Below are 24,568 nucleotides of genomic sequence, written 5' to 3' on the forward strand. Positions count from 1 at the left end.
ACGTGTAGTTAGTCAGCAGCATCAATGACATCATGATAATTCGTGTTAGGCTTCTATTACACGGAATTTAAGACGGTTTCTGGAAAGTTGTAACTGTTTCGGCTTACATGCAGGACATTATCTAGCAATGGCTTCACTCCAAATATGGGATGTGCTTGTCCATTTTATCCAGATGCTTATTCTGGCTATTAAAACTTAAAATCTGCGGCCAATGTAAACAAGGTTTCATCATTTGCAGATGGAGACATTCCCTTGCATCGACATAGAAAAAAAAAAATCAACAGATGGATTAGATTGTAGGAGATTAGCTAAGGGAAATCGGCAAGCAACAGCAATGGAGATAAGGACATGATTCACGAAACAAAATGTTAGTGTAGCGTCAAGTGATTCTGACAGACAGCTGATACACTAACACTTACAATATATTGGATTCTATAAACAGATTATCATATGGTGCACTGACAGGCTATATAGTGTGTCGCCCTCTGTTTCATAAAAATACGGATTCTTTCCCGCGGCTTGTGTTACTAAATACCCGTGGCTACCAAGCATCTCTATCGCATTCATTTCAAATATCAAACAAACCCCAGTTTACAGACAATACGCTCTTTGTCATCATAACGCTGACCAACAATGAGCCCTCTCCGTCTACCCTGCACTCATCATGGGTCACTGCCTCGTCACCCATGACAATCTGCTGGAGGAATCCACCAACACAAAGTAGACCACAATTTATTTTAAAAGGAAACATCTGATTAAATAGCCAGGCCTATCTATAGTCTCTAGTCTACATGCAGTCCGTTGTGTGATTGAATGGTTGCAAAATTGTGCTTCACGTGACTTACTGTATTGCAGTAGCCGGGCTATGCAGAATACTATATCAAATATCGTGAAAATAAATATACACACACTTCTTAAATTCACACCTAAATGCCATATGCTACTTAGGACAAACCACAAGGTAAACACAAAATCAACATACATGTCTGCCGCCAGGGTAGGTCTATCAGCCGAAGTCGCTCCAAATCTTTGAATCCGAATTTCAAATGAAAATGTCAATTCAATAAAAAAGGAAATTAGTTCAGAAATAGGCAAATGACACAATGAATATCCAAGAGACTTGTTCACGCAATGCAGCTCCTTTGTCATTTGCCCTCCAGTTTCACGAGTGTCACTTTCTCCCTCTGCTGCGAGAGAAGCGGAAGGCTTGCTTCCTTATCTCTGGAGGGGTGTGGACAAACCAATGAGGATGAAGAAGACTTCCACCCCACCCGGGGCCGTGACTTCTTAAGGACTTTTTGGAGAAGTGGCGAAAACAGGCAACGATACCATGCGCCACAGCTTTGTAGCCTACTAACTCCTGTTGAGCACTCTTCGAGAGTTTATCCGCGGGTGCAAACACACAGACCGACACACACTCAACTAGGAGCTGCTATGGCAGCAGGGAGCAATGTGCTGTTTGGGCTTCAAAGAGCAACGGGGGACGGGTGGGTGGAGGGAGAAGGGGGATTTTCAGCTGTGTGCGCCTCTCACGTCTTGAGAGTTGGAATAGAAATGTCTCCCATTCACCCCCTCCTCAATACCCAAATGGGCTTTGGCATGCAAGCTGTACTTGGAAGTACAAACAGTTATTGTAACGTTATTGACAGGGAATGTGTAGTCCTATGCTCAAACTAACGTTGCAGAAACAGATGCCACAGGAGGCATGATGTAAGGTGGGTAGATGTATTGCCCACATTTTCTTGTTAGTTTATTTCTCACAATTATTGTCACAAAAACAGGTTTAATTATAGTGATGACACTGCACAGTTCTCTGAGTTGAAGTTAGCAGGGAGAGAGAGTAGGCCTATGTGACATCCACATGATTACTTCACTAAGGTGATCCTTCCTATGGACTGGGGCATATGATACACTATATATACAATTAGTGGATTTGGCTATTTCAGCAACACCCGTTGCTGACAGGTGCATAAAATCGAGCACACAGCCATGTAATTTCATTGACTTTCAACATGGCACCGTCGTAGGATGCCACCTTTCCAACAAGTCCATTTGTAAAACCTCTGCCCTGCTCGAGCTGGAAACGTCCAGGAGCAAAAACGTCTCAGCAGCGAAGTGGTAGACCACATAAACTCACAGAACGGGACCGCTGAGTGCTGAAGCGCGTAGCACGTAAAAATAATCTGTCCTCTGCAACACTCACTACCGAGTTCCAAACTGCTTCTGGAAGCATCATCAGCACAATAACTGTACATCGGGAGCTTCATGAAATGTGTCTCCATGGCTGAGACAAGGCTAAGATCAACATGTGCAATGCCTAGTGTTGGCTGGAGTGGTGTAAAGCTCATCGCCTTTGGACTCTGGAGCAATGGAAACTCTGGAGTGATGAGTCCAGCTTCACCATCTGGCAGTCCGATGGACAAATCTGTGTTTGGCGGATCCCAGGAGAAGGCTTCCTACCCCAATGCATCGTGCAAACTGTAAAGTTTGGTGGAGGAGGAATAATGGCCTTGGGCTGTTTTTAGTCCATGGTTCGGGCTTGGCCCCTTAGTTCCAGTGAAGGGAAATCTTAAAGCTACAGCATACAATGACATTCTAGACAATTCTTTGCTTCCAACTTTGGGGCAACAGTTTGGGGAAGGTCCTGTTTCAGCATGACAATGCCCCTGTGCACAAAGCGAGGTCCATACAGAAATGTTTGACTGAACTTGACTGGCCTGCACAGAGCCCTGACCTCAACCCAATTGAAAACCTTTGGGATGAATTGGAATGCTGAGAGCCAGGGCTAATGGCCCAACATCAGTGCCTGACCTAACTAATGCTATTGTGGCTGAATGAAAAAAATATATTTAATCCATTTGGAATTCAGGCTGTAACTGTAACAAAACAAAATATGAAATAAGTCAAGGGGTATGAATACTTTCTGAAGGCAAGTACATGTCTCAGCCTCCAGTATTTATGCTGCAGTAGTTTGTGTCGGGGGGCTAGGGGCAGTTTGTTATATCTGGAGTACTTCTCCTGTCCTATTCGGTGTCCTGTGTGAATCTAAGTGTGCGTTCTCTAATTCTCTCCTTCTCTCTTTCTTTCTCTCTCTCGGAGGACCTGAGCCCTAGGACCATGCCCCAGGACTACCTGACATGATAACTCCTTCCTGTCCCCAGTCCACCTGGCCGTGCTGCTGCTCCAGTTTCAACTGTTCTGCCTTATTATTATTCGACCATGCTGGTCATTTATGAACATTTGAACATCTTGGCCATGTTCTGTTATAATCCCCACCCGGCACAGCCAGAAGAGGACTGGCCACCCCACATATGCTCTCTCTAATTCTCTCTTTCTTTCTCTCTCTCGGAGGACCTGAGCCCTAGGACCATGCCCCAGGAATACCTGACATGATGACTCCTTGCTGTCCCCAGTCCACCTGACCGTGCTGCTGCTCCAGTTTCAACTGTTCTGCCTTATTATTATTCGACCATGCTGGTCATTTATGAACATTTGAACATCTTGGCCATGTTCTGTTATAATCTCCACCCGGCACAGCCAGAAGAGGACTGGCCACCCCACATAGCCTGGTTCCTCTCTAGGTTTCTTCCTAGGTTTTGGCCTTTCTAGGGAGTTTTTCCTAGCCACCGTGCTTCTACACCTGCATTGCTTGCTGTTTGGGGTTTTAGGCTGGGTTTCTGTACAGCACTTTGAGATATCAGCTGATGTACGAAGGGCTATATAAATACATTTGATTTGATTTGATTTGAACTGCTGTTTGACATAACAGAAAAAAAGTATTTATTCCCAGTGCTGAGCAAGTAGTGTAATTGACATATAACATTAGCTACAGTAATGTTATATTACCTCTCGGCTGAAGTTATGTCTGAAGATAATGAACTAGCTAGCTAGCTAGTAGCTACCACAGCCAGTTCGGCTCTAATGTTAGTCTCTAGCTATCTGTCAGGTACAGTTGAAGTCGGAAGTTTACATACACTTAGGTTGAAGTCATTAAAACTCGTTTTTCAACCACTCCACAAATTTCTTGTTAACAAACTATAGTTTTGGCAAGTTGGTTAGGACATTCAAGTTGGTGCATGACACAAGTCAGTTTTCCAACAATTGTTTACAAACAGATTATTTCACCTATTTCACTGTATCACAATTCCAGTTGGTCAGAAGTTAACATACACTAAGTTGAAAAACAACGTTCCCAAAGTAAACAGGCTATTTTGTCAGGACAAGATGCTAGAATATGCATATAATTGACAGCTTAGGATAGAAAACACTCTAAAATTTCCAAAACTGTAAAAATATTGTCTGTGAGTATAACAGAACTGATATTGCAGGCGAAAGCTTGAGAAAAATCCAATCAAGAAGGGACTCTTATTTAGAAAGCTCTGCGTTCCTATGCGTCCCTATTGAGCAGTGAATGGGATATCAACCAGATTCCTTTTTCTATGGCTTCCATAATATGTCTAGTGTCACAATACATAGTTTCAGGCTTTTATTTTGAAAAATGAGCCTGAACGACAACATTGCGTCAGTGGTCAGCTGGAGGCTCTAAGAGTGATTTGTGCGTAATAAACAAATGTGACCATTGTTTCTCTCTTTCCTACTAAGAAGCCACCTGTCCCGGTTGATATATTATCAAATAGATATTTGAAAAACACCTTGAGGATTGTTTATAAAAAACGTTTGCCATGTTTCTGTCGATATTATGGATCTAATTTTGAATATTTTTCGGCGTTGTCGTGACCGCAGTTTCCGGTGGATTTCTCAATCAAACGTGAAGTACAAACGGAGGTATTTCGGCTATAAAAAATAAGCTTTATGGGACAAAATGAACATTTGCTGTCTAACTGGGAGTCTCCTGAGTGAAAACATCCAAAGCTCATCAAAGGTAAACAATTTAATTTGATTGCTTTTCAGATTTTCGTGACCAAGCTGCCTGCTGTTAGCTAGGCATAATGCTATGCTAGGCTATCGATAAACTTACACAAATGCTTGTCTTGCTTTGGCTGTAAAGCGTGATTTCAAAATCTGAGATGACAGGGTGATTAACAAAAGGCTAAGCTGTGTTTCAACATATTTCACTTGTGATTTCATGAATATGAATATTTTCTAGTAATATTTTTTGTCCGTTGCGTTATGCTAATTAGTGTCAGTTGATGACAATTCTCCTGGATCCGGGAGAGGGAGTTCCAACAGCTTGGAAAATTCCAGAAATTGTTTCATGGCTTTCAAACCTTCTGATAGGCTAATTGACATAATTTGAGTCAATTGGTGGTGTACCTGTGGATGTATTTCAAGGCCTACCTTCAAACTCAGTGCCTGTTTGCTTGACATCATGGGAAATCAAAAGAAATCAGCCAAGACCTCAGGAAAATAAATTGTAGACCTCCACAAGTCTGGTTCATCCTTGGGAGCAATTTCCAAATGCCTGAAGGTACCACGTTCATCTGTACAAACAATAGCACGCAAGTATAAACACCATGGGACCACGCAGCCGTCACACAGCTCAGGAAGGAGACACGTTCTGTCCCCTAGAGATGAACGCACTTTGGTGCGAAAAGTGCAAATCAATCCCAGAACAACAGCAAGGACATTGTGAAGATGCTGGAGGAAACAGGTACAAAAGTATCTATATCCACAGTAAAACGAGTCCAATATCGACATAACCTGAAGGCCACTCAGCAAGGAAGAAGCCACTGCTCCAAAACCGCCATGCTGCAGGAAGGACTGGTGCACTTCACAAAATAGATGGCATCATGAGGAAAGAAAATTATGTGGATATGCTAAAGCAACATCCCAAGACATCAGTCAGTTAAAGCTTGGTCGCAAATGGGTCTTCCAAATGGACAATGACCCCAAGCATACTTCCAAAGTTGTGGCAAAATGGCTTAAGGACAACAAAGTCAAGGTATTGTTGTAGCCATCACAAAGCCCTGACCTCAATCCCATAGAAAATGTGTTAGCAGAACTGAAAAAGTGTGTGCGAGCAAGGAGGCCTACAAACCTAACTCAGTTACACCAGCTCTGTCAGGAGGAATGGGTCGAAATTCACCCAACTTATTGTGGGAAGCTTGTGGAAGGCTACCCAAAATGTTTAACCCAAGTTAAACAATTGAAAGTCAATGCTACCAAATACTAATAGAGTGTATGTACATTTCTGACCCAGTGGGAATGTGATGTAAGAAATAAAAGCCGAAATAAATCACTCTCTACTATTATTCTGGCATTTCACATTCTTAAAATAAAGTGGTTATCCTAACTGATCTAAAATTGAATTTTTACTACGATTAAATGTCAGGAATTGTGAAAAACAGAGTTTAAATGTATTTGGCTAAGGTGTATGTAAACTTCCGACTTCAACTGTAGCTGTTTCTAACACCTGTTGTGTGTAGGACATTTTTAGTAGCCTTTTTGTCCCATTTCAACAGAAGTAAATTAACTTGGCAAGTTTTCATTAGTTGATGTACCATTAGAGCAAGCCAAAAGTTGGCTAACGTTTGCTATCTCACTAACTTTAGCTAATCGTTTTTCCTCAATCCCACTAGACCTGAATCAAACGATGAAACCAGCGGCCAGCGTTTTCTTTGACAGCTCAATGTGAGTTTTTATTAGTCAGTATAGCAAAGTAACGTTGTTGATCTGTCAGTTTCCCTAGCTAATTCCCTACTTTTCACATTGACATGGTATAAACAGCTCTTCAGGCTACACTGTCATGGTGCACAGTCAGTACACAATACCATGCTCATCATGTCTTAGCAGGATCAGATAGTGACAATTATCCCAGCATGGTCAGACAGCCAGGGAAGACCAGTCTACGAAGCTCAGGTGAATTTTGAGTATATTGTAACAATCAGTGAATGGATACAAAGTTCCATCTTGAGTTGATGGGTGGGCTACTGTTTGGGATCTGGGAATAATGGTCATCTGAATTATTATTATGCCTGATCTGAGCAGGAGCAGATAGTGACAGGGGTCTCAGCAGGGTCAGGCAACCAGGGAAGTCCAGTCTGTGAGGGCGCTGAGGTGAACATTTGCAGATACAACACTTTATTCTCTCTGTGCAGAAAACACTGGACAAGCAAGAAGCTTCAAAGATTGAAACTATTTTAAGGCAGTCGACAAACGTCATTTCCAGACTGTATCAAAGGTTAATAGAGGTTTTTCCTGATGACACAAAACATGTCAAACAAAAACTTTTGTTTAAAATGCTCCTGTCAATGTGGAGTAAGGACGTGCACCCGATTAAGCACGAATAAGTAGGACTAATCTACCTGGCCTGCGTGCAAATATAGGCCTATGAATGTGTCCATTTGGGGATAGTATTTCTTATTGTCTTCATTCACCACCACTAATGAGCTGTGGAGCTTCTCAAAGTCATTTTTCTTCACCTCAAACAGCAAGTAAACAAAGTCGGTTTTTAGAATCAATTGAGAATGACAATAGTTCCTTAGATTATTTGAAGAATATTTCCAGCTATCACCTTAAGTGATAATGTCAGAGAAGCCGGTGTTTGTGATAAATGGCTGCTGTGGTTACAGATTATGGGCTTTTCATCTATTTTATGCTGATGTAGGCTCTCTCTCAATTGTGAATGACTACAGTAATATGATTAATAGGCAATTTAACTCAGTTTTTTACGTAGGTTAATAAACAACCTTATTAAAAGAAGTTGATCCAATAAGCAGTTTTTTCATGATAATCATTTAGGAGTATATGAGCCAATGGGTTTAACAACTCTTAATGCAGCACACAAACACAGACAAACACACATATGGAGAGAATTAGCTGTTCCTGAGCTGTAGAGCCTGAAGACATTTATCAACTTATAAGAACATCAAATCAAAGGCTCTGTATGACACTTTGTAGAACAGGGGGGTGGAATGCAGGAATGCAAAAACATTTAAAGAAACACTGAGAGACAGTGTTTACATGTTTTTTTATAGTGTAGTTTGATTTTCTCTTTCGAAGGGCCTCTCTTTAGATATTTTACCTCAGAAAGCCCTCACTAAACTGCAGGAGCTGCAGGCTCCAGTTCCTAGGAGATCACTTCTCGCCAGTAGGCATCTAAAACGTGCATTATCAAAGACTTGAAAACTCCAAATGTATTTTTACTACACTGAATTTGAGAAACACTTTAGCAAAAGGAAAGGAGTATGATTGGTAGAGAGGACGGAATGGGTTCCTCTGCCAACCCAGAACATCAACCCTCCCTTTTCTTTTCCCTCTTGATCCTCCTGAGGCCAACTGCTCAACCTATATACAGTATCTGGGCCTGTTAAATAACGGACAACCACTTTGTTACAAATGACTGAATGTTTTGTAACATTGTAAAAATCTGTCACTTTACATTGAGATACAGCAGGGGGAGACATGGGGGTTGGGGCTTTGTCCCTGATTTGACAGTTGCTCCAGGGCGGCTGGCTGACAGTAGCTAGTCGTGTTCTGGAGAACCTCCTCATGATGACACTAGTCGCCCTTTACACTTCCGGACAATGCTAGATGGGAGCCTGAGGGAAAGAAACGCCCTGCCTGCCCCTCGGCCCTGGATAATCTCTCTCCCCTCCCCAAATTCCGACCCTCTTCTGAACCCATTAGAGCTGGGTGGGACCATGTCGGCTCAGGCCTGATCTTCTGATTACCACTACCCCCCCATCTCCACAGCTCTGTGGGAGGAAGTGGAAGAGATGGCATCTCATCTAAGCTGGCCTTGATGGAGGGGGAGGTGCACATATTCACTCTCTGAGCATATGGTCACATCAATCCATTAATGTATGTCTCTATGTCCTTGTGGATGTTTACCTCCTATGTATTTTAGGGTAAAATGATAATGATGTACTCCTGTGTGGACCTTGCCTTTCTGAGTGAGGTTTTGTCAGTGTTCCACGTTTGTGGGCCTGGTCAGTTGTGCTGGGCCTGGGTCCAGTCCAGTCCGGTCTGACCTCCTCACTCATCTCAGCTAAGCGCATAATGGGCCTGAGAAGAAAAGTATGGAGCCGCTCCAGAGCCCTGAGGTAATTAAATATTAGCTAAGGGCCTCTCACTGGAGTTCCCATTAAAGATCCCATTCAAGCCACTAAAGAGTGCTGAGTGTCCGTTACACTGACGAGAAATTGAGAAAGAAGAGAGAAGTAGACAGAGAAAAGCTAAACATGCTCCTGGTTTCCATTCCAGAAAACAGCACCAGCGATGAGATCATTGCTCAGTGTTTCTTTTACTTCAGCTGAAGATTTAATCAAAACACAAACCATTCAGTGGAGACAAAGACACCTTCTTGCACTCGTATAAAAAGCAGCAAATTAAATTCTACCTCCCTCCCTTGAAAAACTCATCCAATGCCTGCCTGGCTAGTAAATTTGCACAGAGAATCTGTTATTTCTATGTATTTTTTGTGTTTGGAATCCCTACGCAGCACATGACCCTGTGACAGGGTCAGAAATATATGCTGATAATGTAGTTGTGGCCAGTAAACAATTGTAAATAAGGAAGGCAACACAAAGGGGCTTTTGGTGTTTTTTCTCGTTTCCTGGAGCTGACTTGGAGCGCTACACTTCCTGCTCATGTTGAACCAGACAACAGCAGCCATTTAAAGAAAGGAACAGTCCAAGCAAGTTATAGATACAGTGCAATTCCTGAATTTCTATTTCTGACTGAACAGCCTTACCACTCCCACATTTCTTAGATATACTAGGCAGGGTTTGGAGTGGGACACTTTTCAGGGACAACATTTATGCACACTGTAGCTGTAGGTTATACTGTATATACAGTGCCTTACAAAAGTATTCAGACCCATTGGATTTCTTTAAAAAAAATTGTGTTACAAAGTGGGATTAAAATGGATTTAATTGACATTTTTTGTCAACAATCTACACAAAATATTCTAATGTCAAAGCAGAAGAAATGTTTTTATGTATTTTTGTGTATTAATAGAAATTACGTAAAATAGAGTTGCTGCATAATTATTCAGCTCCCTACATGTTAGAAACACACAATTACAGCTGTGAATCTTCTTGGATAAGTTTCTAACTTCTTTCCACACCTGGATTGTGCAATATTTTCCTATTATTCTTTTCAAAATACTTCAAGCTCTGCCAAGATGTCTTGCCATATTATTTCAAGCAGGTTTAAGTCAAACTTTAACTTGGCCACTTAATAACATTCACTGTCTTCTTGGTAAGCAACTCCAGTGTAGATTTGGCCTTGTATTTTAGGCTATTGTCTTCTCCCAGTGTATTTATTTACTTAACCAGGCAAGTCGGTTAAGAACAAATTCTTATTTACAATGACAGCCTACCCTAACAACGCTTAGCCAATTGTGCTCCGCCCTATGGGACTCCCAATCACGGCCAGTTGTGATACAGCCTGGAATTGAACCAGGGTCTGTAGTGACACCTCTAGCACTGAGATGCAATGCCTTAGACCGCTGCGCCACTCGGGAGCCCTTCAAATGTAAAACAGACTGAAGCAGGTTTTGCTCTAGGATTTTGCCTGTGCTTAGCCCTTTAACATTTATTTTTATCCTGAAAAACTCCCCAGCGTTAACTGATGTCAAGTATACCCATAACATGATGCAGCCACCACCATACTTGAGAATAAGGAGGTAGTTATTCAGTGATGTGTGGTGTTGGATTTGCCCCAAACATAGGGCTTTGCGTTTAGGCCAGTATTACTTTAGTGCCTTGTTGCATGTTTTGGAATATTTGTATTTTGTAAATTTGTGTTTTTCATTTCACACTGTCATTTAGGTCATTATTTTGGAGCCACTACAATGTTGTTGATCCATCCTCAGTTCTCTTCCATCATAGCCATTGAATTCTGTAGCTGTTTTAAAATTGCCAATGGCCTCATGGTAACATCCCTGAGCAGTTTCGTTCTTGTCCTCCAGCTCAGTTCAGGATGACTGTAACTTTGAGGTGACTGGGTGGTTTAATACAGAATGCACATCATAATTAATTAGACTATGCTTAAGGAAATATTCAAAGTCTGATTTGTTATTGTTACCCATCTACCAATCACTGCCCTTTTTAATGAGGCTTCTGAAAAGCTCCCTGGTCTTTGTAGATTAATCTGTGCTTGAAATTCAGTACTTGACTTGGGGGCCTTACATATGTTGTGTGTATGTGGACAGAGGAAGGGTTAGTCATTTAAAAATCATGTCAACCCCCATTATTTCACACAGAGTGAGTCCATGTAACTTGTTATGTGATTTGATGAGCCAAATTTTACTCCTGAACTGATTTAGGCTTGCCTTAACAAATGAGATTACTTCTTAAGCAAAGACTATATTTTAGTTCTTAGATTTTTTTTCATCTTTAAAAATACAAATGTTCTTCCCGTTTGACATTGCAAACTATTTTGTGTATACTGCTAACAAAAAATGAAAATTAAATACATTTGAATCCCTCTTTGTAAAACAATAAAACGTGAAGAAATCCAAGGGGCCTGAATAATTTTGCAAGGCGCTGTATGGCTAAGCTTCATCCAACCATCTGTTTGTGTCAAATTTGTTGCTGTTAATTTGTTTCTTAATCTAACTCGTGTATTTGTTTTAGGTACAAACATAACAACCCTCTCACCTCTTTCCTCTCTCACCTCAAACATATAAACAATGTGAGTGATCTTTGACCTACTGAGAGGGCTGGAGTGGCGCCCACACAAAGCTCTGATGATGAGACCTGATAATTACAATCCATACTCTCTGATGTAGGACTAGAGGAGGACGGAGGAAAGAGGACAGAGAGGAGTAGAGGCAACTAACAAATATTAACCACAGCTGGAGCTCATACATTCAAATTAATGTGCTTAAATATTTGTTGTGATGTGATTTAGGCTAGGCTACTGATGAATTGATAATTGTTTGAAGGGGTATACATGATTAACCATAAAGTATCTAGACATGTTACTTTATCACATTTTTATATTTAAAGAGAAAAAACATGTCAACATAATTTTGATTGTTTCCTGAAAATGAATGTGTCAATCATTCTCACCAAAACAGATTAACTGAAACTCTTGTTAAACACTGCCCTCCTTTGGATAGAGAGTGACACCATGTGGAGGATGCCGTGACGTTGATAGTGTGGCTTCACTGGATTTACAGGACACTGGGGGTCTCTCTTTGAGCACAGAACATATGTAAGCCATGAAACTTGAAACTTTGCTGACCTTTTATCATTGATCTACATTCATATGATTATGTCATGTCAATGAGCTTCATACACTCTGTTCTGACAGTGAATGTCCAATTGAGTTTGCTTATAAAAGAACATCAAAAGTTACCACAGTTAACTGCAGCCTTGAAACTGGATCGGTAGGAATAATATCTACTATTCTCTGAGGAGAGGAGGACGTGTGGCTGTCCTCTGCCCCTCTCCCTCCCTTCTCATTCCCAGAGTAGAGCAACCTTTCTGTTGACAGAAACAGTGGAGATAAAATAACACAAGAATGAAACTGAGGGTAACAGAGACACACAGGCAACTAAACCAGATTCCCATAGGTTATTAACTAACCTATTTCCACAACATCGTCAATCACTAGTTACATATACATCTATGTTAATTGTGGATGGACACACAAGAACGAACTCTGACATGATCCACTTTTAGTGAGGTTAGTGGAGTTAATCTTATGCAACCCTGTTATAAAAGAGGTACTGAAAACATGTTGATAATATATCAACATATGTTAGTTTTTAATATTCTTTTTCAATGTTCATATATTTTGGTGATCTGAGTGAGGCAGCTGTTATAATTTGCACTGATTGGTTTGTATAGTAAACTAGCCTACTACACCCTGTTACTGAGCAAAATACTGTACATCCGTCAGATCAACTGAGCCTGGACATGGGCATCTGCCTTGTAAATTAATAAAGAGATGTTAAAATGGGCTCCACTTCTGCCCGAGTCTCTCTCTGGGTAGACTCAGAGTGCTTTAGGGATAGAAAGAAAGGCCTCCCAAACTAGAAATGTTGTCCAAGGATAGAATTGTATAGTATTTATTTGAGCTCAATCTGTTAAAGGATCCAACTTAACCAAGCATTGCTTGGGTAAGAAGTGGGGGGAGTTGGGGCGGTGTCTGGGACACCAGCTCTGAATGGATATCTGAACTTCCCACACAGAGACTCACACATCACACATGTCAATCAAACACTCAAATGAAAAATCATACAATGTTTATGATAAGAGTATTAAATATCTTACTCTCAAGGCTATGTAGTAAGACAAACATAAAGGAAGTGTAAAGTGTGTGTGTGCTATACCTCCCTCTTTGGCACAATTGCCCTTTCATCAGGAAGCACTAGTCAGCCAGACCCACACTGACATTCAAAAGCAGTTCGATGAGCGGAAACACTGGTCAGTCTTTTCCTGTGACTATACTGTCATCACAGCCCACACTCAGAACATGCACTTTATTAACATCATACATGTATTTCTAGATTATCAAATACAAAACGTGTACGCAAATTCACCCCAAAATGCCAGTTTTTTTCCGGAGCATCAGTAACATGGTTATATTTAGCTCTCTAAAAAAATATTAAGATGTAAATTCTATGGATTTAAAGGGCAACATTTGTTCACATGTGTACAGTAACATGTGACCATTATTTTCCTGTGATTGTGAGGTCATGCTGTAACCCAAAGCCCCATCCTAAACGAGGGGTGAGATAAGTACTAACAGATCAGAATACAACAGCTTCTAATTCTCACAGTCAAGTCAATAGGTTAACATTTTCAATTTAATATTTCTAAAAAACAACTAATCCCTTTGAAAACAGCCTATGTGGCATCAATGAGTCAGGAACACTTATACTAGTGTCAAAATTGACTACAGTGTAAAAAATATATAATATTGGTCATGAAGTCAGTCTCATCTAAAAGGGAGTTTGGAACCTCAGTCACAATGAGTAAATGTAGGTTCGGTTTGGATAACAATTATCTCAATTATGCCCCTTTTTGCTTCCACCCACTTCGCATCCCTTCATGAAATTGTTTCATCGCCTCCACCACGTTCAAAGGATCACGGCCGTTTGAGACTGAAGCGCCCTATACGGATTGACCATGCAGCAGGATGCAAAGCCAATGACCCTATCATGCAAAATTGGTGGTTGGAGTTCGTTGGTCCCCAGTGGTGGTGAGTATAACTAGTTAGGCATACCATAGACTGCTGGTTATGTATCTGTTTATGTATATTTTTTTTTCACTGTCACTTTCCAACCTTGTTGAGGATGGCTCATTGTCAGGCTCAAAGAAAACCACATTTGCCCAGATGGCCACCAGTTCTTCAACCTTTCTATTGGTCAGGCTGTTGCGTGCTTTGGGGTGTGTGTTCCCAAACAAGGACCATTAGCGCTCTGAGGCGGCTGATGTTGGTGGGATTTGCAGGATGATGGAGGCAATAGGGGAAAGAGCCTCAGATCCACAAAGTCCCTTCCACCAGGTGGCTGATGAGATATGTTGGAACGACTGCCATATTGCATCTCCATCCCAAAGCTCTTGCTTGGAGGTGTACTTTGCCAGACTGCCAAGAACCTTGCCCTCATCCAGGCCAAGGTGGCGAGACACAGTAGTGATGACACCATAGGCCTAGTTGATCTCTGCACCAGACAGGATGTTCTTGTCAGCATACTTGGGGTGCAACATGTACGCTGTGGTGTGTATGGGCTTCAGGCAGAAGTCTTCATGCTTTTTGATGTATTTCAGAACTGCAGTTTCCTCTGCATGGATCAACAGTGAAGTGGGCAGGGCAGTACGGATTTCTTATCTTACATCTGCAAGCAGAGCCTGAACATCAGACAGGATGGCATTGTCTCCCTCAATCCGTGCAATGGCTACTGCTATATGTTTCAGGAGTTTCAAGCTGCTGGATCCTCTCGATGAGGCTGTCCATATTGGCAGACTGTGATATGGCTATTTCTTGGAGAGACTCTTTCCCCTCCAGGAGACTGTCAAACATGATGACAACACCACCCCAACGAGTGTTGCTGGGCAGCTTCAATGTGGTGCTCTTATTCTTCTCACTTTGCTTGATGAGGTAGATTGCTTCGATAACTTGATGACCCTTCACATACCTAACCATTTCCTTGGCTCTCTTGTAGAGTGTATCCATTGTTTTCAGTGCCATGATGTCCTTGAGGAGCAGATTCAATGCATGAGCAGCACAGCCAATGGGTGTGATGTGAGGGTAGGACTCCTCCACTGTAGACCAAGCAACCTTCATGTTCGCAGCATTGTCTGTCACCTGTGAAAATATCTTCTGTGGTCCAAGGTCATTGATGACTGCCTTCAGCTCATCTGCAATGTAGGGAATGGTGTGTCTGTTGTCCCTGGTGTCTGTGCTCTTGTCGAATACTGATTGAGGGATGGAGATGATGTGGTTAATTATTCCTTGCCTCCACCCATCAAACCACCCATCAGAGATGATTGCAATACTGTCTGCTTTCTCTATGATTTTCTTGATCTTCACTTGAACTCTGTTGAACTCTACATCCAGCAAATGAGTAGATAAAGCATGTCTGGCTGGAGGGGTGTATGCTGGGTGAAGGACATTCAGAAATTTCTTCCAATAAGCTGACTTTTTTGATGAATTTAAACAAAATTCCCAAAGTTCCGGGGCTTAACTTTCCATGGAACATTTCCAACCCTTTGAAACCATAGGTATCACTATCATTGCTATCATAGCTGACGTTCGCTAGCTAGCTACCTACCCTAACTAGCTAGCTACCTACCCTAACTAGCTAGCTACCTAGCTAGCTGGCTAATGTTAGCCTACCTCAATACATTTGGCTTGGAAACACGATTTCAAAAGATTGAGAGGGGCACTGTATTTTAGCAAGCTAACATTAGCATTGCTAGCTATTTTTGACGAACTTTGCTTGTCACAGTAATGGCAATATTGCTCTCTCTTTTAATGTTAATTGATTACATGAAACATAATTTAAGTAAACTGTAATTATTTGTTGCTTATTTTCTACTTATTAGATGCATATAATGTCCAGCCTGATCACTGTGTTCACCATTCTATTTCACTTCACATGTTATGATATCTGAAGTGAAAAGAAAGGTGATCAGGTTGATCATAACCACTACTGCTAATGTAGTCAATGCTCTGTGTGTGTGTGTGACCAACCAGTATCTTTGATGAGGGGCAACGCTGCTATGCCCATCAATAGGGATCTGGCAAAGACCTCACCTCCAGCCTCGCCTCTTGCCTGCTCACCAACGGTTTTCGATGGGGAGGACAGAATTAGGTACATACACTCCTGTTGTATACAGGACACTGCACAGGAAGGTATGACCACCCTGACATGTTTTCCAAGGTAGCCCCATTACCACCAGACAACATGCCGATAGGCACAGTATCTGTATTGGCTGGGAATGACAATGAAAGGAGCACATTGTTATATTGGCAGTGTTTCTATGGTGTTATATCTATTTGTTTGTTTTATTTAACTAGGCAAGTCAGTTAAGAACATTACAATGACGGCCTGGGAACAGTACCTTGTTCAGGGGCAGAACGACAGATTTTTACCTCGTCAGCTCTGTGATTCGATCTAGCAACCTTTCGGTTACTGGCCCAATGCTCTAACCGCTAGGCTACCTGCCGCCCCATAAAGTGTTGTTAATTCTACATGGACATTTTACTACATTTGAAAGTTATCAAAACACTTAGTTTAGAATATCTACATAAATTCCGCAATTGCATTCTTCTCATATTACTCTGTAGGCTACTGACCTATTCAAAGCTTCCTCCGGCATCTCACCATACATCTGCCTGTAGTTATTGAACTCAACCTGCAGGAGGTTTGTTTGTGGTGATTGAGTGGGGGGAAACAGCTGCGGTCAATGTTCTGACAGATGGGTGAGTCTTGATGGTGGCAAGGACACAACCAAGAAACACCCACATCAAACCACACCCCCAAGCCAACTCACATTTGGCTTCTGTCATGCCATGCATTTTTTTGAGGAGCAAGCCAAAAAATTAGGCCAAATCAGCAGGTGCAGTTCTCCTCTAAGATTTAAGATTTCTGTACAGGATTTCTATATGCAGTGCTTGTGATGCAGTACATGTCATGAATTTGCAGTCAGGAACTTTTTAATATGAATTGAGCAGGAAACAGTTGAGAGGACCACTCGTAAAGACTAACCACTACAAAGGACCTATTTAATATAACACACACCCTCCTTTACTGTGGTGAGTGTCCACTCGGTAGTATTTATGACCCTGGTAAGGCACCTTACCCAACAAGGGGTGAAACTCATTGGAATGCATGATTCATAGTCTTCCTGTAGTCTACATGGATGCTATGGCTTCATGTGTAGCACTCAACACTTAACTCAGTATTGTATGATTTGATCACAAGATAAAGAATTTGCATTTCTTAAATAGCAGAAATCTGTCACACAAACACACACTCGTGCACACACACACATGTACGCAAGCACGCACACACACACATTCTGATTTTTCTGATTATGAGACACATTCAATTCCCTGTACCTCATTCTTGCCACTTGACAACCTCAATCAGGAAGAGAAGCATCCCTGACACAACTTTCTCTCTGTCTCCATTTCAGACCCAGTACATCTGCACCCAGCACATCTGTACTATTAAACACTTTCCCTTTCCCCATTCATAACCATCTATGTATCTCTTACGTTGCAGACAATGTAGGTTTTCCTACCAACTTTCCTTGAGACTATTTCTTGTGTTTGTTTCTAGATGTTAGTGAGACTGACTGAAGATTAGAAATGGTTAAAAGAGGGCAGAGTAACTGTGTGAGAAAAGGGTTGGGCCTGAGAGACAGAGGCCACACAGAGATCAATGCAGGTTCAAAACTGTAATGGCTCAGTGTTTTTAACAAGATGGGTGAATAATTTGTAACATAATCAACTCCGCTGTTAGCAAAAAGTACTCTGCTGACCCGAGTACTTAATAGTTAAACTGGTGCACTGGGTCCCGGTCCACTAGTTCTCTAATAAGTTAGTTTTGTACCAGATTGACGAAGGTCTTTGTTTTTTTTTCAATTTAAGACCCATGAAAACATATGCTGTAAGTTCAGTGTTTGTGTGCGCTTTGAAAGCAATGATTCTAAATTAATTACTTTTCTCTCTATATAAAAAAAAACTGATAAAGAAAAACAAAAACACTTTAGCCTTGGGGGGCCCAGGGCAAACACTACAGAGGGGGAGGTATAGAGTCATAAACATTCCTCCATCACGAGGTTGGCATGTCGTCAGGGGTCGATTCATACAGGACACAGCTAAGTAAAACAATCAACCACCAGTGTGTAACTGACTGGTGTCAAACGCTGGTCACCAACTATCCACACTCCAACCATACATATTACCTCTTAGACACATACACTTAAACAGATGTTATAGCGGGTGCATTGAAATGCTTGAGTAGCCAGCTCCTTAAAAATGCAGTAGAATGTCAAACAAAAAGTCAAGAGAAAAGGAAAATAAATCCAGGAATTATCAGAATGAATCCAAATTACAGTCCAAATAATAATAATCCAAATAACAGTCTGTGCGCGTGTGAAGGGGATGAATGTACATGAAGATATACAGTACCAGTCAAAAGTTTGGACACACCTACTCATTCAAGGATTTTTCTTTATTTTCACTATTTTCTACATTGTGGAATAATAGTGAAGACAAGTTAAAAAAACATAAAAACAATATATATTAATTTTGGGAGGGGATATTACATGATTCCATATGTGTTATTTCATCATTTTGATGTCTTCATTATTACAGTTTTTCTCAATTGCTAAAACACAATTTCTGAAACCTTGCTCCATTTCCTGAAAACATTAAACACAAACCTCATCTTCAAGAACTATTTACATAACCTCTGACTCCTCTCGCAAAATGAAACATTCGCCTTACCTGAACACAGGTAAAACAGTTTTACCTGTGTTCAAAATCAAACACAAAATCAAAGTGATCAAAAATATATACTCTCAAGCAGTCAGTTAACAATACACCGAAAAATAGAAAACACATTGTTCAAAACATACAATTCTCAGGGAGAAGTACATTTTTAATCTAGAGAAATATTCATATTTTTCCGTCATTGTCTTTTGATGAACAAAAACATGTTCTATCATAGTAGCTCAAAATTGATCAGAAATTACTACTCTGCTTTGCTCTTTACAATTTTGTTTTTTGTTCTTCCTCCTCCTTGTACCCCTATTTTTACAGTACTGTACCCTGCATCTCACAAACTTGTCCTTTGTCTCTGTGATACTGTAATTCTTGTTCTTTGTTGATATGAACCTGAAACCAGTCAAAATCTATTGAGCAGTCAGTACTGTTAATAAATGGAAAGCACAATGTTCAGGGCCATACAATTTGTCCATTGTACAGTATACATCCTACAATGTACTGTACTACAGTATACAAAACTAAAAGGGACAAAAATCAAAGGAGTAAACATGTGATCAATGTGCTTCTTCTTGTCTTTGGGCTGGGTCAGGCCAGAGCACTTCGTCGACATCACAAGCAATATTGTCCCTCCTGAGGCAACGAAGGAAGAAGCCTCTTGTGTGATTCCTCACCTATATCACCACAGGCTAAATCCATGGCTTGCAGCAGATTTACTCTGGTGTAGGGTTGTCTATCATACACTTTCCATCTCCAAGAGGAGAAAAACTCCTCAATCAGATTCAGGAAAGGCGAGTATGGAGGGAAGTACAAGTTCATAAACTGCCCAATTGATGTTAAACCATTCCCTTACCTGAGCAGCTCGGTGAAAACTGACATTGTCCCACACTATCACATAGGTGGGAATGGGATTCTCATTTAGCTCTTGACCCTGCTGCTCTTGAACCCGCTGCTCAAATAAAATATCTCTTAGATTGACAATAAATCTTAGAAGGTGCTGGGTGTTATATGGCCCGAGTGTAACATGGTGATGTAGAACACCATGGTTGCTGATAGCAGCACAGATTGTGACATTGCCACCTCGTTGACCAGGGACTTCAACAATGGCCCGCTGTCCAATCATGTTTCGGCCTCTCCTTCTCCTCTTTGTTAGCTTGAAACCTGCTTCATCGACAAAGATGAACTCATGGGGTCTGTCCAAGGATTCCAAGTCAAATATTGTCTGTGTAGAAATACAATATACCCTATGTAGGATTTTGTAAGTCGTACAGAGACAGTACATATACTGTAGAGTACATTGTATGTACTGAAGAGTAATGTAATTCACATAGCATGTGTTAGTACTGTAGACAATCTGGATTACAGTAAATGTTTCTGAATGTACACTTACTTGCACATACTGGGCTCGCAGTTCTTTCACCCTTGGTGAGTTGTGCTCAAAAGGTACTCTGTATACTTGTTTCAGTCGCATCCTGTTACGATGGAGGACACGGTCCATTGTGGAAATGCTCACACTTTCGATTCCCTGGAAGTGTGTGTTGTCTTGTATCACTCGTTCCTGGATTTCTCTGAGTCGTATTGCATTATCTTGAAGGACCATGCCAACTATAACGGCCTCTTGCTCCCGAGTGAATATAGCTGTCCTTCCACCTGCATGTGGCAGCCTTGCAATTCTACAAAAAGTAGTTGTGCAGTTACAAAACATATTCATGCAGTACAATACATACAGTGATTAACTTTACAAATGTCTATTGAAACAGCTGCATATAGTGAAGTACAGTAAATGTGCAATTACAAAAATACAGTAGTATCCTGTACCTGTTCTCTTCTCTGAATGTCCTTACTATGATGGACACAGAAAATCGTCTCAAATTGGGTTGCACTCTAAGTCCTGCTTCCCTCATTGTCAGTCCATGGACAAGAACATGGTCTATTACTGTTGCTTGAATTTCATCAGATATTTCCACTTTGTCTTCCTCTTCGTCCTCCTCTTCCTCTTTCTTGCCCTCCTCTTCCTCCTCGTCACCCACCTCGCATACGCACTTGTCCTCTCACATTGTTTCTTCTATCCATTCTCAGACTTTCTCCTTCCCACCTTCAACAACCTATTTGCTCTCTGAACTGGCGTGTATTGGTTGTGTCGCGTCATTTGAAACAGGCTAAATCAATTTTGAGTGGTTGTGTTCAATCAATGACATGTCTTCTCTATTTGTATTTGATTGTTGTCACTTGTGTTTACCAGTATGGATGACATGTGCATTAGAGTGCAGAATGTGTTTTGAGAATGAGAATGTGTTTAGAGTTTTGCTGAAAAGTCTAAGTGAGATCTGCAAATTGTGTTTTACCATGTGAAATGGTTTAAGGTATTGACAACAGACTGCACAATTAGCTAAATGAGTCCAGGCAACTGAGAACTTTGTTCAGCCAATGGGTTTTAGTGTTTTAGCAATTGAGAAAAACTGTAAGGGTAGGCAACAACACATCTGCCACGCTGATCCTCAACACTGGGGACCCTCAGTGGTGTGTACTTAGTCCCTTCCTGTACTCCCTGTTCACCCACGACTGCGTGGCCAAACATGACTCCAACACTATCATTAAGTTTGCTGACGACACAACAGTGGTAGGCCTGATCACGGACGACGATGAGACAGCCTATAGGGAGGAGATCAGAGAACTGGCAGTGTGGTGCCAGGACAACCTCTCCCTCAATGTGAACAAGACAAATGAGCTGATCGTGGACTACAGGAAAAGGCGGGCCGAACAGGCCATTAACATAAACGGGGCTGTAGAAGAGCAGGTCGAGAGTTTCAAGTTCCTTGGTGTCCACATCACCAACAAATTATCATCATCCAAACACACTAAGACAGTCGTGAAGAGGGCACAACAAAACCTTTCCCCCTCAGGAGACTGAAAAGATTTGGCATGGGTCCCCAGATCCTCAAAAAGTTATATAGCTGCACCATTGAGAGCATCCTGACCAGTTGCATCACCACCTGGTATGGCACCTGCTCGGCATCTGACCGCAAGGAGCTATAGAGGGTAATGCGTACGGCCCAGTACATCACTGGGCCAAGCTTCCTGCCATCCAGGAACTATATAATAGGCGGTGTCAGAGGAAAGCCCAAAAAATTGTCAGAGACTCCAGTCACCCTAGTCATAGATTGTTTTCTCTGCTACCTCACGGCAAGCGGTACCGGAGCACCAAGTCTAGGACCAAAAGGCTCCTTAACAGCGTCTAACCCCAAGTTATAAGACAGCTGAACAATTAATCAAATGGCTATTTACATTGACACCCCCTCCATTTGTTTTGTACACTGACTTGGTACCGGTACCCCCTGTATATAGCCTCGTTATTGATATATTATTGCGTTAATTTTTATTACATTTTTTACTTGAGTTTATTTGGTAAATATTTTCTTAACTCTTCTTGAACTGCACTGTTGGTTAAGGGCTTGTAAGTAAGCATTTCACGGTAAGGCCCACACTTGTTGCATTCGGCGTATGTGACAAATAAAGTTTGATTTGATTCTACAATGTAAAAAATAGTACAACTAAATAAAAACCCTGGAATGAGTAGGTGTGTCCAAATGTTTTGACTTGTACTTTACCTTGAATGATGTGCACAACAATAGAGATATTAGAGTGAGCTCCGTTGACTATATCTAAGCACTATACAGTATATGAATGTGAAGTGACCAGTGTTCAATGTCTCTACATACATGGGACAGCAGCGAAGACGGAGAGTGTGTGTGAGTCTGTGTGTGTGAGCGGAGGTGTATGTCAGTCAAATGTATTCATAAAGCCCTTTTTACAGCAGATGTCACAAAGTGCTTACACAGAAACCCAGCTTCAAAACCCAAAGAGCAAGCAATGCAGATGTAGAAGCACAATGGCTAGGAAAAACTCCCTAGAAAGGCAGGAACCTAGGAAGAAACCTAGAGAGGAACCAGGCTTTGAGCACCTGACATGGTCCTATGTGTGTGTGCGAGAGACTACGTGTGTGTGTGGGCTTGTGTGGATGTTTTTGTGTGAGTGTATGTTTGCAAAAAAGTGTCTAAGATGCAGGTAGGGTTGCACATTTTGGAGGATATTTAGAGATGGAAACTTTCCATGGGAATATGGGAATTAACGGAAATATGTAAATTAATTAACTAATTTAAATGTAGATGTTGTTTGCATTGGATATATTTACCATACGGAGACAGAAACAAACATTTTACCTTATCATAAATAGACAATTACAAATAATTTAATCCTTCCAATAGAAATAAAAACAATTTAGTTACGAATGTAACTTCAATTAAATTTGTTGACTCTTCACATTGGATGATTTCACTGAACAACAAAAGATAGGGAATATTGAATGATCCACAATGATCCATCCCAAAAACGTTTTCAATATACATCTGTAAAATAATAGTCCAGAAACTAAAGCTTTGGTTGTCTTCCTCTCAGGCTTCCATGTCTTCTCCCTGGACCTCCTCATTGTCCACCTCTTGAACATCAGACTCTGAGGCCTCATCTTCACTGTCACTTTCCAACCTTGAGGATGGCTCGTTGTCAGGCTCAAAAAGCCTCAAATATTCCCGGATGGCCACAAGTTTTTCAATCCTTGTGTTGGTCAGCCTGCTGCGTGCTTTGGCGTGTGTGTTCCAAAACAAGGACCAGTAGCGCTCTGAGGCGGCTGTTGTTGATGGGATTTGGAGGATGATGGAGGCAACAGGGAAAAGAACCTCAGATCCACAAAGTCCCATCCAGGTTTGTTTGCACGACTGCCATATTGCATCTCCATCCCAAAGCCCTTGCTTGGAAGTGTACTTCGCCAGACTGCCAAGAACCTTGCCCTCAGCCAGTCCAAGGTGGCGAGACAATAATGATGACACCATAGGCCTTGTTGATCTCTGCACCAGACAGGATGCTCTTGCCAGCATACTTGGGGTCCAACATGTACACTGCGGCGTGTATGGGCTTCAGGCAGAAGTCTTCACACTTTTTGATGTATACCAGAACTGCAGTTTCCTCTGCTTGGAGCAACAGTGAAGTGGGCAGGGCATCACAGATTTCTTGTCTTACATCTGCAAGGAGAGTCTGAACATCAGACAGGATGAAATTGTCTCCCTCAATCCGTGCAATGGCTACTGCTATATGTTTCAGGAGTTTCAAGCTGCTTACCACTCTCTCCCAAAATACATCATCCAGGAGGATCCTCTCGATGGGGCTGTCCATGTTGGCAGACTGTGATATGGCCATTTCTTGGAGAGACTCCTTCCCCTCCAGGAGACTGTCAAACATGATGACAACACCACCCCAGCGGGTGTTGCTGGGCAGCTTCAATGTGGTACTCTTATTCTTCTCTTTGCTTGGTGAGGTAGATTGCTGCAATAACTTGATGACCCTTCACATACCTAACCATTTCCTTGGCTCTCTTGTAGAGTTTATCCATTGTTTTCAGTGCCATGATGTCCTTGAGGAGCAGATTCAATGCATGAGCAGCACAGCCAATAGGTGTAATGTGAGGGTAGGACTCCTCCACTGTAGACCAAGCAGCCTTCATGTTCGCAGCATTGTCTGTCACCATGGCAAATACCTTCTGTGGTCCAAGGTCATTGATGACTGCCTTCAGCTCATCTGCAATGTAGAGACTGGTGTGTCTGTTGTCCCTTGTGTCTGTGCTCTTGTAGAATACTGG

At 41.6% G+C, this 24,568-nt stretch overlaps 1 protein-coding gene across 1 annotated transcript in view; it reads right to left on the reverse strand.

Annotated features, from left to right (window-relative positions):
- Positions 1–1,421, reverse strand: part of LOC110494967 (rho family-interacting cell polarization regulator 1) — an 80,536-nt gene extending 79,115 nt beyond the window's left edge. The window contains exon 1 of the mRNA XM_021570339.2: positions 983–1,421. The gene's annotated coding sequence lies outside the window, so the exon portion shown is untranslated. The remainder of the gene's footprint in view (positions 1–982) is intronic.
- Between the last annotated feature and the right edge of the window lie 23,147 nt (positions 1,422–24,568).

The sequence above is a fragment of the Oncorhynchus mykiss genome, chromosome 2 (genome assembly GCF_013265735.2).
Source record: "Oncorhynchus mykiss isolate Arlee chromosome 2, USDA_OmykA_1.1, whole genome shotgun sequence".
In the NCBI taxonomy this organism is placed as follows: Eukaryota; Metazoa; Chordata; class Actinopteri; order Salmoniformes; family Salmonidae; genus Oncorhynchus; species Oncorhynchus mykiss.